This window comes from Heteronotia binoei, chromosome 9, assembly GCF_032191835.1.
Source record: "Heteronotia binoei isolate CCM8104 ecotype False Entrance Well chromosome 9, APGP_CSIRO_Hbin_v1, whole genome shotgun sequence".
Classification (NCBI taxonomy): domain Eukaryota; kingdom Metazoa; phylum Chordata; class Lepidosauria; order Squamata; family Gekkonidae; genus Heteronotia; species Heteronotia binoei.
In genome coordinates, this window is record NC_083231.1 from 17,628,784 (window position 1) to 17,643,636 (window position 14,853).

Consider the following 14,853-nt stretch of genomic DNA (forward strand, 5'->3'; position numbering starts at 1 on the left):
TGCTGGGTGCATTCCTTCTTAGCTCATCTCTCTGCATGCTTATCTAGGGAACGTATTAGTCAAGCTATTTCCACCAGCCTCTACAAGGTCAGACACTAGGGAAGCATAGAATAGACACCTGGACTCTTCAACGGGGTGGGAGGGGGTCCCACTAAAACCCTGGTTCCCACTATGCTTTTGCCATGCTTGCATTTGAAAATGTAATGGTTGGTGCGAGGGGTTAAAAGGAGAGTCTTTGGGCTAAGACGTTAGTCTTAGCAAAGATGGTGTACTGCCTCATGATGCTTATGGAATAAACTGCTGAACTATTGGACTATGTTATTCCTTGACTCAAGGTCTTGGCAACAACTTTTGCAATAGCAGTGGCTAACCCAAGGCCATTCCAGCAGGTGCAAGTGGAGGAGTGGGGAATTAAACCCGGTTCTCCCAGATAAGAGTCTTTTTGCTATTTAAAATCCATTCATTGTTAACTGTGTGCTATTTATAAAGCCAGTTTGGTGTAGTGGTTAAGTGAGTGGACTCTTATCTGGGAGAACCAGGTTTGATTCCTCATTCTCCATATGCAGCTGCTGATATCCTTGGGTCAATCATAGTTGTCACAGAGGTGTTCTGCTCAAGAGCTCTCTCAGTCCCACCTACCTCACAGGGTGTCTGCTGTGGGGATGGGAAAGGAAAGGGAATTGTAAGCCACTCTGAGTGAAGGGTGAGGTATAAATCCAATCTCCTTCTCCTTTTTCATGGCATACCTGGGAGGGGTGGAAATCTAGTCCTGCATTTGGGTAAATACAGCGTCGGATTTCCACCCCACAACCCCCTTTTTCTGATGCTAACCAGATTTTTGCTTTTTCAAAACTGTTGGATTTGAAGATATCATAATTCTACTTTTTTTTTTTTTAAATGAGAGTCTGGGAGCACAAGCTGCTGCTGAATGAAGCCAAATGCTGATAAAAATATGCTGCATGAAACAATATTTTAGATAGGCAAATACTACATATAATCTATGGGCTAGTGGGTTGGATTCCACAACTACGTCTGCAAACATTGCAAACTTCCTCTGATACTTGGGGTCAGAGGAGGAAGCTACTATTAGGATCGAACAGAGTCTCTTACATTACCATCCTAAAGAGAGTTACACCCATCCAATGAGTTCAGAAGGGTTTAACTGTGCTTAAGATGAGAATGAAATGCCAGAGTATGAGGTGATGACAAAGGAAATCAGATCTAAGTGGGGTACAGGTTTACACTTTGAGTTTTTCACTGAACACACATGATGCTGCCTTTTACCGCATCAGACCCTTGTCCATCAAAGTCAATATTGTCTACTCAATTGAGACTGGCACCAGTTCTCTGGGGTCTCACCAGCTCTCTGGGGTCTTTCACATCACGTCCTATCTGGTCCTTTTAACTGAAGATGCTGGGGACTGAATCTGGAACCTCCTACATACAATGTAGTGGCTCTTCCATTGAGCCACAGCCTGTGTCCTCAACTGAGTTTACCTAAAGTGAAAACTGGAGGTGAACACTGCGGATTCCATTTAATTGGAAGTTATATGGAGTATGAAGGAAGCTAAATGAAAGTTGATAGCCTTCCTTGCAAGAGCATCCTGTACCTTTTCCGTTGTTTTCTTATGGAAATATCTACCACAAAACAGAAAATGTCTTGCAACAGTGTTTTCAACAGTGCAAACTGAGAACCAGTTTGGTGTAGTGGTTAAGTGTGCGGACTCTTATCTGGGAGAACCGGGTTTGTTTCCTCACTCCTCCTCTCGCACCTGTTGGAATGGCCTTGGGTCAGCCATAGCTTTCAAAGGATTGTCCTTTAAAGGCAGCTGCTGTAAGAGCTCTCTTAGCCCCACCTACCTCATGGGGTGTCTGTAGGGGAGGGGGAAGGAAAAGGAGATTGTTACCACTCTGAGATTCAGAGTATAGGGTGGAATATAAATCCAGTATTGTTTTCTTCTTTTTGCCTTTTTCTTATCACATATCTGCAGGACTACCCTTCTATTTTAATAAAGTTACCTTATAACCTCTAATACTCTAAACCTTATAACCACTTGAGTAATTACAGTATAACCAACAGATAATCTGATCAAATGCCACCAGAGCCACCCACCTTGGCAAACCATTATCCACATGCCAGATGTCAGCTGGCAAAACTGATAGTTGTCCTTCTCACCTCACAAAAATACGATTTCTGCAACTCTGTCGACTTTCTGTACTTGGCGGTCTCATTCAATCAGTGTGCCATAAAATACTGACCTCTATAAAACATAGCCATAATTCCCATTATTAGCACATGAATAATTGGTTCACCTTTGTTGGCCGTTTCCTCAGAAGCATCTGGAGAGACACACGGTGGTGGTCAGGTCAAAGTCATGTAAAGGATCTGTGTATGTGCCAGCAGCAATTTCTACAATTGTATTGGTGACTCCCCGCCACCAAATATATATATATATATATATATATATATATATATATATATATATATATAGCAGCTAGCAAATAGCAGTGGCTGAGTATATAATGCCCATTTTGAGGCAGCAAATGGTAGACTGATTTCTATCATCCTGTTCACGTCTCATTGCAGGTAGGAGCTCACAGAAGCAAAGTTCCATAACCTCAAAAAATTATTGTGTTCTTTCCTTCTTAATGCAACCCCCCCCCCCCAATAGTTGCTTCTGGGAGCCAGTTTGGTGTAGTGGTTAAGTGTGCGGACTCTTATCTGCGAGAACCGGTTTTGATTCCCCACTCCTCCACTTGTACCTGCTGGAATGGCCTTGGGTCAGCCATAGTTCTCACAGAGGTTGTCTTTGAAAGGGCAGCTTCTGTGAGAGCCCTCTCAGCCCCACCCAACTCACAGGGTGTCTGTTGTGGGGGAGGAAGGTAAAGGAGATTGTGAGCTGCTCTGAGGCTCTTCGGAGTGGAGGGCGGGATATAAATCCAATATCTTCTTCCGTTGTTCAAACCCCCTGTGAGCACTTTGCTGTCCTCTAAGATTTGACAAACTTTCTAATATTTCCCCACACAAAAAAAAATGGGAAAATAACCCAAACATATAAAGCAGACAGATGGGAATCTTCCTCATGCCACTGTGGCCACATAGGAGAGAGTTAAAAAGTATGATGGGAGTCAGGTTTTATTATGACAATGATAATTCAAGAAGCATTTTAAGGTAGATGCTGAACTGATGTAATTGATTACAGCTTCCGGTGATATCAGGGATGTGTGACATATGCAAATGAGTTGTGCTAATGAGCTCTGGCACCTCTTTTTCTATGAAGAAGAAGAAGAAGAAGAAGAAGAAGAAGAAGAAGAATTGCAGATTTATATCCCGCCCTTCTCCCTGAATCAGAGACTCAGAGCGGCTTACAATCTCCTATGTCTTCTCCTCTCACAACAGACACCCTGTGAGGTGGGTGGGGCTGGAGAGGGCTCCCACAGCAGCTGCCCTTTCAAGGACAACCTCTGCCAGAGCTATGGCTGACCCAAGGCCATTCCAGCAGGTGCAAGTGGAGGAGTGGGGAATCAAACCTGGTTCTCCCAGATAAGAGTCGGCACACTTAACCACTACACCAAACTGGCTCTCGAAATGACCCCAGATCCTGTTGCATATTGATGAGGCAGATTGGCTGTGTCCCATGTATGAAGAACATTTGGCCAAATGAGACTTTCCTTCCTCTACATTTTCAAGAGGAATAGTTGGTCACACATTGACCACCACCGATAAGAATTAGGTGACAGTCCACTACTGCAGTCTTATCAAAGGCAGAGTTCATTGAGAAGAATCCCGTAAAAGAATTCTGAGCCTCTTCGTTATTAGAAATAACTGATCTAATGATATATTTTGACACTTAACGTCCTCAAAGATGATGGTTTATTTCATGCTATAAGCCCGTTTCAATAAAAAAACCCATTTCATTCAAAATTCTTCAAAATCTTGGCAGCATGTGAGCTGTCACAAAGTGTGCAGTGTTCCTATAATTACTGTGAATCAGCATTTTAAATAAGGTATCTGCATGCCTGCCTCTCAAGAGTACATCTTGAGTCTGTCATCTCATCAGCTGTCACAAAAGAGTCGATCAGGGCCGCCTCAGTTTACGGGACAGAGAATGTTCCAGTGTAACCAAATTTAGAACATTATGGCATGTGACATAGATGAAACTCTTGGTGGGAAGGCTGGGGCTTTTTTTGTAACAGGAACTCCTTTGCATATTAGGCCACACCCCCTGATGTAGCCAATCCTCCAAGAGTTTACAGGGCCTACTGTAATCTCCACGAGGATTGGCTATATCAGAGCCATTTTGGTGTAGTAGTTAAGTGTGCGGACTCTTATCTGGGAGAACCGGGTTTGATTCCCCACTCCTCCACTTGCAGCTGCTGGAATGGCCTTGGGTCAGCCATAGCTATCGTAGGAGTTGTCCTTGAAAAGGGCAGCTACTGTGAGAGCCTTCTCAGCCCCACCCACCTCACAGGGTGTCTGTTGTGGGGGAGGAAGGTAAAGGAGATTGTGAGCCGCTCTGAGATTCGGAGTGGAGTGTGGGATATAAATCCAATATTTTCTTCTTTTTCTTCTTCATGTTTGGTGAGGATTGGATTTATATGTAGTCTGAGTTACAATCCCTCAAAGAAGGTGTCCCCAGGAAAGTGCTTTCTTGTGATACGACAGGTGGTCATTTCCTTTGGAAAAACATACCTGGAGGTATCTTTTTGGGGGAACTGTAACTTGAACCCTGTATGTCCAATCCTCATCAAACTTGGTAGGCAGGGAAATCAGTATCCACCAGAGACCTCCTGCAAGTTTGGTGGCTCTAGCATTCACGGAATCCGTTATTTGCACTCCTGAACTTCCTATATGGCTGAGGACCTGCCTACCTTAGGGATCGTCTCTCCCTGTATGAACCCCAGAGAGCACTGAGTTCAGCAGGGAAGAACCTGCTGACTATCCCCGGGCCAAAAGAGGTAAAGCTCCAGAGTACCCGTACTCGGGCTTTCTCTGTTATGACTCCACAGCTGTGGAATCAGCTCCCAGAAGAAATGCGGGCCCTGCGGGTCTTCGAACAGTTCCACAGGGCCTGTAAGACCACCTTGTTCCGAATGGCCTTCACCAGCTGAAACTGCTAAACTGCTAAGCAAACTTGCCAGTGATCATAGCACCGAATACATTAATGTCTTTTTTAGAATTGTAATAGATTTTAATCAATTGTAGTTAAAATGTTATTTATTATTATTATTGTACAATGCATGTATTAAGTTCTTGTTAGCCGCCCTGAGCTGCTTTGGCGGGGAGGGCGGGATACAAATAAAATGTGACTGACTGACTGACTGACTGAATCTGTATTAGTCGAAATGACCACTGTGGTCATTTTGACAGAAGCAGGTTCAGCAGGTTGAGGAGTACATTGAATGGACTTTGTGCAAGCTAGAGACATGAAACTTGGAAGGCATGTGGAAGAGCATCTGGGGGAGGTCTGCTGTGAGTTTGGTGTATCTAGTTTGCACTGGATCCATTCTATACACTCAACTTCCTGAACCTGTGCCTATTAAAATGACTGCCCGCAGCTGGGATGTGCAACCGGAAGGGGAGAGGGAGTCTGTCCCTTCAGCCCTGCTGGTTTTGCTAATTGTGACCAGGTTCTTCATGCTGTGTTGGTATTAGCATCTGAAAATAAAATAAAAAAGACACCAAGTTGGATGCTGATTGCTCTATCTCATCCAGTTCCCCTCCTTACTACAGTCCCTCTCCTTAGGTTTCCAATCCTCAGATAGGTCCTGTAGGTCTCCCAGAATTGCAACTGATATCCAGACTACAGGATTCAGTTCCTCTGGAGGAAATGGGTGTTCTGGAGGATGGCCTCTATGGCATTATACCTCACTGAGGTTCTTCCCCAGACTCCACTCTCCCTAGACTCCACCCCCAAATTTCCAGGGATGTCCCAACCTATGGTTATCAGCCCTACTTCTCCTATCAGGAACTGATCTACATGGTTTTTTGTTTTTTTTGGGGGGGGGGGGGATTCAGAAAATGATGCCCCCTTATGGGCCTATTTTATCTTATGGGTCCATAGAATAGAATGGTCTCCATACCCAATTTAGCACTCCCTCCTCTGGTGGAGTCCAGGGGAAGCGCCCCCTCTGTCCCCCTCTAGATCTGGCCCTGTCTCCCACATGGCTCTTTTCCATGCAGGTCTCATGTTATCCAGCACTGCCTTTTCGGTAATCTCAAGGAAGCCATCTTCTTTTTAAAACAGCTGGTTGAACCCAACCCATGCCTTTGAAGAAACGTGTTTCTTTCTCCTTTAAAATGCTACGTAAAACCTGGGGATCCAAGTGGTGATCCAAGGATGACATGTCCTCCCATATCCCTGTGTGGCCCCAGTCTAGATTGTTGCTTTGTGCGATGCACCATTCATGGTTTACAGACTGATGGATCTGTAAACCATCCGTCACAAAGATCTGTGATCTTTGTCGTATCTGTTTTGGCTCTCAAAAAGAACTGCTTCGGTTCTGTGCTGGGACTCCCCAGAACTGCTTCCCTTTGTGCATACACTTACAACACATTTTGGTTCTTATTATCATTGCCCTGACATGGATGACCCAGGCTAGCCGGATTTCATCAGATCTTGAAACAGGATGGCCTCTGGTTAGTACTCGGATGGGCAACCACCAAGGAAGTCCAGGGTCAGAACTCAAAGGCAGGTGATGGTGAACCACCTCTGAACAGCTATTGGCTTAAAAACCCTATGGGGTCTCCATAGGTCACCTGCAACTTGATGGCGCTTCCCACTCTCCTCATTGCAATGGGCATCCCCACCGGAACTTATATCAGGTCTTGAGCCCTTGCCTGAGACATTAGAGCCTGGGTGGCCAAACTGAGGCTCAGGAGCCACATGAGGCTCTTCCACACACATTGTGTGGCTCTCAAAGTTCCCACCACCCCATTGGCTGGCATTTCTCTCTTTCAATCACTTCTCCAAGCCAAGCCAGCAGGCAGCATGGATAATGCATTTAAAGTTAACGCTGCTGTATTTCCACCTCTCTCTCCTTCTTCTCTCCCCATCTATTTTCCTTCCTTCATATGAACATATGAACATATGAAGCTGCCTTATACTGAATCAGACCCTGGGTCCATCAAAGTCAGTATTGTCTTCTCAGACCGGCAGCGGCTCTCCAGGGTCTCCAGCTGAGGTTTTTCGCAACTCTTTGCTGGACCCTTTTTAGTTGGAGATGCCAGGGATTGAACCTGGGACCTTCTGCTTCCCAAGCAGATGCTCTACCACTTAGTCACCGTCCCTTCCTGTCTTGTGGCTCTCAAACATCTGACATTTATTTTATGTGGCTTTTACATTAAGCAAGTTTGGCTACCCCTGCGTTCGAGGGTCTGATGGAGGAACTTGGATAGATCAATGATCAAGATAATGATCATTAGTAGTAATGATCAGGGGGGTCAAACTCATTTGTCCTGAGGGCTGGATCTGACATAAATGGGACCTTGTCAGGTCAGGCCATGTGTGTCATAACATGTAGTGCCAGGTAGCAGAGATACCAACCTCATAGAGGACAAAGACAAGCACAAAGAGAGTCAGTTTGGTGTAGTGGTTAAGTGTGCGGACTCTTATCTGGGAGAACCGGGTTTGATTCCCCACTCCTCCACTTGCACCTGCTAGCATGGCCTTGGGTCAGCCATAGCTGTGGCAGAGGTTGTCCTTGAAAGAGCAGCTGCTGTGAGAGCCCTCTCCAGCCCCCACCCACCTCACAGGGTGTCTGTTGTGGGGGAGGAAGGTAAAGGAGATCGTAAGCCGCTCTGAGACTCTTCGGAGTGGAGGGCAGGATATAAATCCAATATCATCTTCATCATCATCTTCTTCTTCTTCTTAAAAAACTTAAATAAAACATGCTTAAAACATTAGAATTCATTGGTCTTAAAGGTCCATTCTTTGTATCTGTCTTCAGTATGATTCAGTATAAAACAGCCATTTAAGTTCAATTTGGCCCACTCTTCTTAACTCAGCCTTCTTTTCTTGGTTTCATGACTAATGGCCAATATCCATTTCCTGTAATTAAAAAAGTGCCCCATGCTAATAAATAGCCCTCGCTGCTTTGCTCTCTCCGTTCTAAATGGTTTATTGACTTCATTGATACCCAGCCTTTCTCCCTAGTGGGGCGCAAAGTGGCATACATCATTTCCCTCTCTTCCATGGAAAATACCATTAAGTCACAACTGACTTACGGCAACCCCACAGGGCAAGGGGTGTTGAACTCATTTGTCCTGAGGGCCGGATCTGACATAAATGAGACCTTGTCAGGCTGGGCCATGTAGTGCCAGGTAGCAGAGATACCAACCTTATAGAAGACAAAGACAAGCGCAAAGATTTTTTTAAAAAAACTTAAATAAAACATGCTTAAAACGTTAGAATTCATTAGTCTTAAAGGTCCATTCTTTGTATCTATCTCACTGGATCCTGGGAACTGGACAAAGGAAGCTCTGGCTCTTTCCTTCCTTCCCCAGGGGCCAGGATGGGGAGGAGCCTCAGCCAATAGAAGGAAGAGAGGCTTGGCTCAGTCGCTCTGCTGTGCAATTGAGAGAGCCTGGCAAAGCAAGCTATCTCTCCTCCCCTTCCTCCCAAGGGAAAAAACTTCAGCCAATTGAGAAAACAGAGGCTTTGCTTTGTAGCTCCTTTGTGATTGAGCAAGCTTGGCAAAGCAAGCTGTGATGCAGAAGGAAGCAGGAGAAAGGGAGAAGGAAGCAGACAACAGCCAGTTACTTGGTGGCCTGATGGGAGCCCTTCAGGGGCCTGATTTGGCTCCTGGGCCACATGTTTGACACCCCTGCCATAGGGTTTTCAAAGCAAGGGAGGAGGTTTGCTGTGTTTGCCTCCATGTCACAGCCTTGGCATTCCTTGGAGGTCTTCCATCCAAATACTAGCCAGGGACAAACCTGCTTAGCTTCAGAGAGCTGACAAGATCCAGGTAGCCTGGACGATTCAGGTCAGGGCTTCTCTTTCATTTTATTCTCCAAAAAACAACAGCAACAACCACCTGTAAGGTCATTTAGACTGAGTCAGGGCTTTTTTGCAACAAGAACTCCTTTGCACATTAGGCCGATGTAGCCAATCCTCCTGTACTAACAGCCCGGTGAGCTCTTGGAGGATTGGCTCCATCAGGGGGTGTGGCCTAATATGCAAAGGAGTTCCTGCTACAAAAAAGCTGTGGACTGAGCAGAACGCAGTGGCTAGGCTATTGTTAGGGCTCCCGAAGTGGGAGCACATACAGCCGGGGCTGCGCGGGCTGCACTGGCTGCCGGTTGCATACCGGGTTCGGTATAAAGTGCTAGTTATTACCTTTAAAGCCCTATATGGTCGAGGGCCTGCCTACCTGAGGGACTGTCTCTCCCCATACGAACCCCAGAGAGCACTGAGGTTAGTGGGAAAGAACCAGCTGAACATCCCTGGGCCGAGGGAGGCCAAATTGAAGAACACAAGGGAACGGGCCTTCTCTATCGCAGCTCCACACCTGTGGAATCAACTTCTGGACAAAGTGCGGGCCCTGTGGAGTCTTGAGCAATTCCGCATGGCCTGCAAGACTACTCTTTTTAAGATGGCCTTCGCTGAATGCTGAGCTAATGATAGATTCGCTGCTGTTGTATTCCGCCATCAATTTATTAAAAATCTGAAATTTAGCACCATAAATATTAATTTTAATTGGAATGTTGATTTAAACGATGGTTTTTTAATGTAGTATTTATTGGATTATATGATTTTATTGTATTGTATTGAACTAATATGTTGTGAGCCGCCCTGAGCCTGCTTTGGCGGGGAGGGTGGGATATAAATAAAAAGTATTATTATTATTATTATTATTATTATTATTATTATTATTATTATTATTATTATTATTATTATTATTATTATTATTACCACTACTACTACTACTACTACTATTATTATTATTATTATTATTATTATTATTATTATTATTATTATTATTATTATTATTATTATTATTATTATTATTATTATTATGTGACTGGCTCAAGGTCACCTGGCAAGCATCCATGACCCAACGGGGATTTGAATCATGATCCCCAGGTCTGAATCCAGCACTATAAGCCAGGAGTGTCAAACATATGGCCCAAGGGCCAAATCAGACCCCCAAAGGGCTCCTATCAGGCCCCTGGGCAACTGACCATTGTCTGATTCCTTCTCCCTCTCTCTTGCTTTCTTCTTCATCACAGCTTGTTTTGCCAAGCTTGCTCAATCACACAGGAGCTACAAAGCAAAACCTCTATTTTCTTAATTGGCCGAGGCTCCTCCCTTAGGGAGGGAGGGAGAGCTTGCTTTGCCAGGCTCTCTCAATTGCACAGCAGAGCTACTTAGCCAAGCCTCTTTTCCTTCTATTGGCTGAGGCTCCTCCCCCTCCTGGTCCCCTAGGAAAGGAAGGAAAGAAGGAAAGAGCTTCCTTTGCCCAGTTTCTTTCCCAAATAATAAGAAAGCACCTTTAAGATCAACAAGTGCTAATGTTGTAAGCATGTTTTTAAGTTTTTTTTTTTTTAATCTTTAACTGTGTTTGTGTCTTTTATAAAGTTATATCTCTGCTACCTGGCATTACATTTTATGACACACATGGCCCGGCCCAACAAGGTCTCATTTATGTCAGTTCTGGCCCTCATAACAAATGAGTTCGACACCCCTGCTATAAGCACTAGCAAACTGGCTGATTTCCTGCTACAAGTGACAGGCGAATATAATTACTTCCCCCTCTATTAGATCACTGGATTATAATAGGGCCAACCTTATTATCTGACAGCCCTGTTTTCACGAGCTTACACAGATCAATGGAGAACACACAGGTGGAGCGCTTTGAGCCTTTGTGAATAAGGGTCAAAAGTGTAGCAAGAATACATCTTTTCATGACCCCATTCCTTTTTTTTTTCAAAGGGAGGAAAAAGAAAGCATTCCTAGTGCATTAGGCTTAGACTCCGCATATCTTTTGTGGTCTTTGGAGGCTGAGCGGAAAAATCGTTGAGAAAATAGCCGAGCCATTTTAACTATCAAAAACCGCAGCATAGAAAACACACAAAAGTAAAAATTATACCTGCTGAGAAAAAATATATATATATGCATTTCTCTTTAATGGGGGCATTAAAATTTAACCAAGTAGTGTTGCTTTCGCCAAAGAAAAGAAAGGACAGAGCTGATAAAAGAACATGTCAGAATGCTTTTTATTATAAATGTCAGGACAAGCTGTTGAGGTTTTGGTATAGTTGTTTCTCCAAGAATTACATTTGCGTGTGTGTTTTTCAAAAAAATGCGTATTGCTTTCATTACAATAACTGGAAGAATATATTCAGGGCTATCTGTATGCCACAATTCCCAAGGATGTGTAAATTAAAAAAAAACAAAAAACGCTAAGAGACACCATAAATTTTAAACAAGACAGTATAATGTAGAGAACCTGGAAATCTTACAGACATGTTCTGAACCTTGTTGGTCCCCTGTGAATGTATTGTAAAGATTGGGTTCCAGTGATGAATAAGCCTGCAAACTGAAGAAAGATGGATGAAACATCTTGATATCTAGAACGGATGTCTTTGGAAAGGCTTCTTTTAGTTCCATGAACTAAATACTGGACGATTGTCACTCCTTTGTGATTGGAAAGACAACTTTTGAACTGTCTTCTGTTTATGTTTTTTTTGCTACATGCTTTCTATCTGAAGTTCTATGTGCAAATTTTGTCAGAACACCGCTGACTTCTACATTACACTGTCTGGTTGTTTAAAATGTCTGGTGTCTCTTAGCGGTTTTTTTATTTACACAGCTGTATGCTAAGATCCCATAGTTTCACAATTCCCAATGAGGCAGCAAAGAAGAGGAAGAAGAAATAATAATACAGGTGTGTCGGTGTGGGCACCGTCTGATTTACTCAGATTGTTCTTTAAAAAATCAACCCCTTATGGGTCAGAAGATAAGCTTGAAAGTGTATGTGTGCTGAAACCATAGAAGTGAAAGAAGTGACAAAATGGTGGTTGTAACTTCAGTGCCAGAAGAAGAGAGTAAAGAGGAAAAAAGAACAAAATAAAAAATGGGATTGGATTACAAAAATTATGTCATGGAGTGAAATGGACAAATTAACAAGAAAACTAAGAGACTATGATTTGGAACTTTTCAAGTTGGACTGGAAAAAATTCAGAAGATACGTAGAGAAAGAGTGGAAAATAAAAGGACATTGGGCAATCTTTGATGAGGATTAAGACGTTTAAAATAAGAATAAGAATATAACCATTGGGGGGGGATCTTTTTGTCTTTTCTTAATAGTTAAGGGTACCTTTAATACCTGTTTATTTTTTAAAAAATAACACTGGCGGGGGTCAAGTAACGGAGGGAGGGGAGGGGAAAGTAAGATATGGGGTAGAAAAATTTTTCTTTTATCTTAAGTTCCTTATAAGTTGCAGATATAGTTCTGCTACCATATGTTACTAATAAAATTGTTTACCACAAAAGAACAAAATAGATAAACGTTAGGCCAAAAGAAAAAAATATTCAAATTGATTTAAACCAGTGTGTCAAATATGAGGCCTGAAGGCCAGATCAGGCCCCTGTAGGACTCCTATCAGGCCCATGAGCTGTTGTCTGCTTTCTTCTCAGTCTCTTGCTTCCTTCTACATCATAGCTTGCTTTGCTGGACTTACTCAATGAAGGTACAGAGCAAAGTCTGGACCAGTACATGTACACAATTTATGCACAAAAGCTTGCAATGCCCAACCATTTCATATTTTCCTATGTGTCTTAGGCTCAAAGTATTGGCCATGAGACTTTAATGAATGTCAGTAAATCAAAAGTAGGTTTGCGACTTACAGATGCACACCTGAACAGCATACCCAAGATTGCTACAGCACAGATCTTGTCTCCAGAGTTTGATGCAATAATCCAGAGCAAGATGTGTCAGTTGTCAGAGATAAATTAACAAAATATTGCAAGAGTCTTTTAAGCATGTTTTAAGCTATCTTTAAAAAAAAATCTTTGTGTTTGTCTGTGTCCTTTATAAAGTTTATATCTCTGCTACCTGTCATTATATTTTATGACAGACATAGAACAGCCTGACAAGGTCTCATTTATGTCAGATCCGGCCCTCATAACAAACAAGTTTGACACCCCTGATTTAATCTGTGTATTTTATACAAAAAGCAGAATTCAGTTTCCAAGGTGCAGAATATGAACATAAGAACACAAGAGAAGCCATGTTGGATCAGGCCAATGGCCCATCCAGTCCAACACTCTGTGTCACATAAGAACACAGGAGAAGCCATGTTGGATCAGGCCAATGACCCATCCAGTTCAACACTCTGTGTCACGTAAGAACATAAGAGAAGCCATGTTGGATCAGGCCAGTGGCCCATCCAGTCCAACACTCTGTGTCACATAAGAACATAAGAGAAGCCATGTTGGGTCAGGCCAATGGCCCATCCAGTCCAACACTCTGTGTCACATAAGAACACAGGAGAAGCCATGTTGGATCAGGCCAATGACCCATCCAGTTCAACACTCTGTGTCACGTAAGAACACAAGAGAAGCCATGTTGGATCAGGCCAATGACCCATCCAGTGCAACACTCTGTGTCACATAAGAACACAAGAGAAGCCATGTTGGATCAGGCCAATGACTCATCCAGTCCAACACTCTGTGTCACATAAGAACACAAGAGAAGCCATGTTGGATCAGGCCAATGGCCCATCCAGTCCAATGCTCTGTGTCATAGTGGGCCAAAAAAAAAAAAAGTACCATCAGGAGGTCCATCAGTGGGACCAGGACCCTAGAAGCCCTCCCACTGTTGCCCCCACACACACACAAGCACCAAGAATACAGAGAATCACTGCCCCAGACAGAGAAACGTTCATCGTTATGTTGCCTAGAAATATGGATGCAGAGGGATCAAGTGATGCATATGCAAGGTGTGATAAATCCAGCACTGTGAAACAGTATCTTATGATACAGTATCTTATTCTCAAGATCCTCAAAGCCTCATACAGGACTGTTTCCAGGTTTTGGCGGGCCCTAGGCAGAAAGTGACAGGGGCACCCTTCTCTTCCTGCTACCGTGCCTCTACTTGTACCTTCCTGCTCACCCACCCATCCTTTCTCCACCCACTCACTCTATTTTCAATTCTCCCTTGGTGCTTGCATATCCTTCACCAACTGTACTGGGCAGTTCATTATGTACAGCTCCTGGGAGTGTCGCTGCCATCCACTTCCTGCAAGTCCTTGCCCTAACAGTATGATGCCATGTATGTGGTCAGGAACATGGGTGGTGGGAGGGATGATCAGGAAACAGGTGGCAGGAGATGGTTAATGGCTGGGGAGGCAAGGGTAATGGGCTCCACTGGGAGACTTGGACCTTGTCAGCTGGACCTTGGACCTCAGGATATGGGCCAGTTTGATGTAGTGGTTAAGAGTGGCGGACTCTAATCTCGAGAACCGGATTTGACTTGTCACTCCTCCACATTCAGCCTGACGAGTGAAATCGGGCCAGTCACAGCTCACAGAGATTTTTCAGCCCCAGCTATTACACAGGGTGTCTTTTGTGGGGAGAGCAAGGGGATAGTATAAATCCAGCTCCTCCTCCTCCCAGTTTGGTGCAGTGGTTAAGTGCACGAACTCTTATCTGGGAGAACCGGGTTTGATGACTCACTCCTCCACTTGCAGCTACTGAAATGGCCTTGGGTCAGCCGTAGCTTTCACAGAGTTGTCCTTGAAAGGGCATCTTCTGTGAGAGCTCTTTCAGCCCCACCTACCTCGCAGGGTGTTTGTTGCGGGGGGGTGAAAGGCAAAGGAGACTGTCGGCAGTGTTTCCTCAAAGCTGA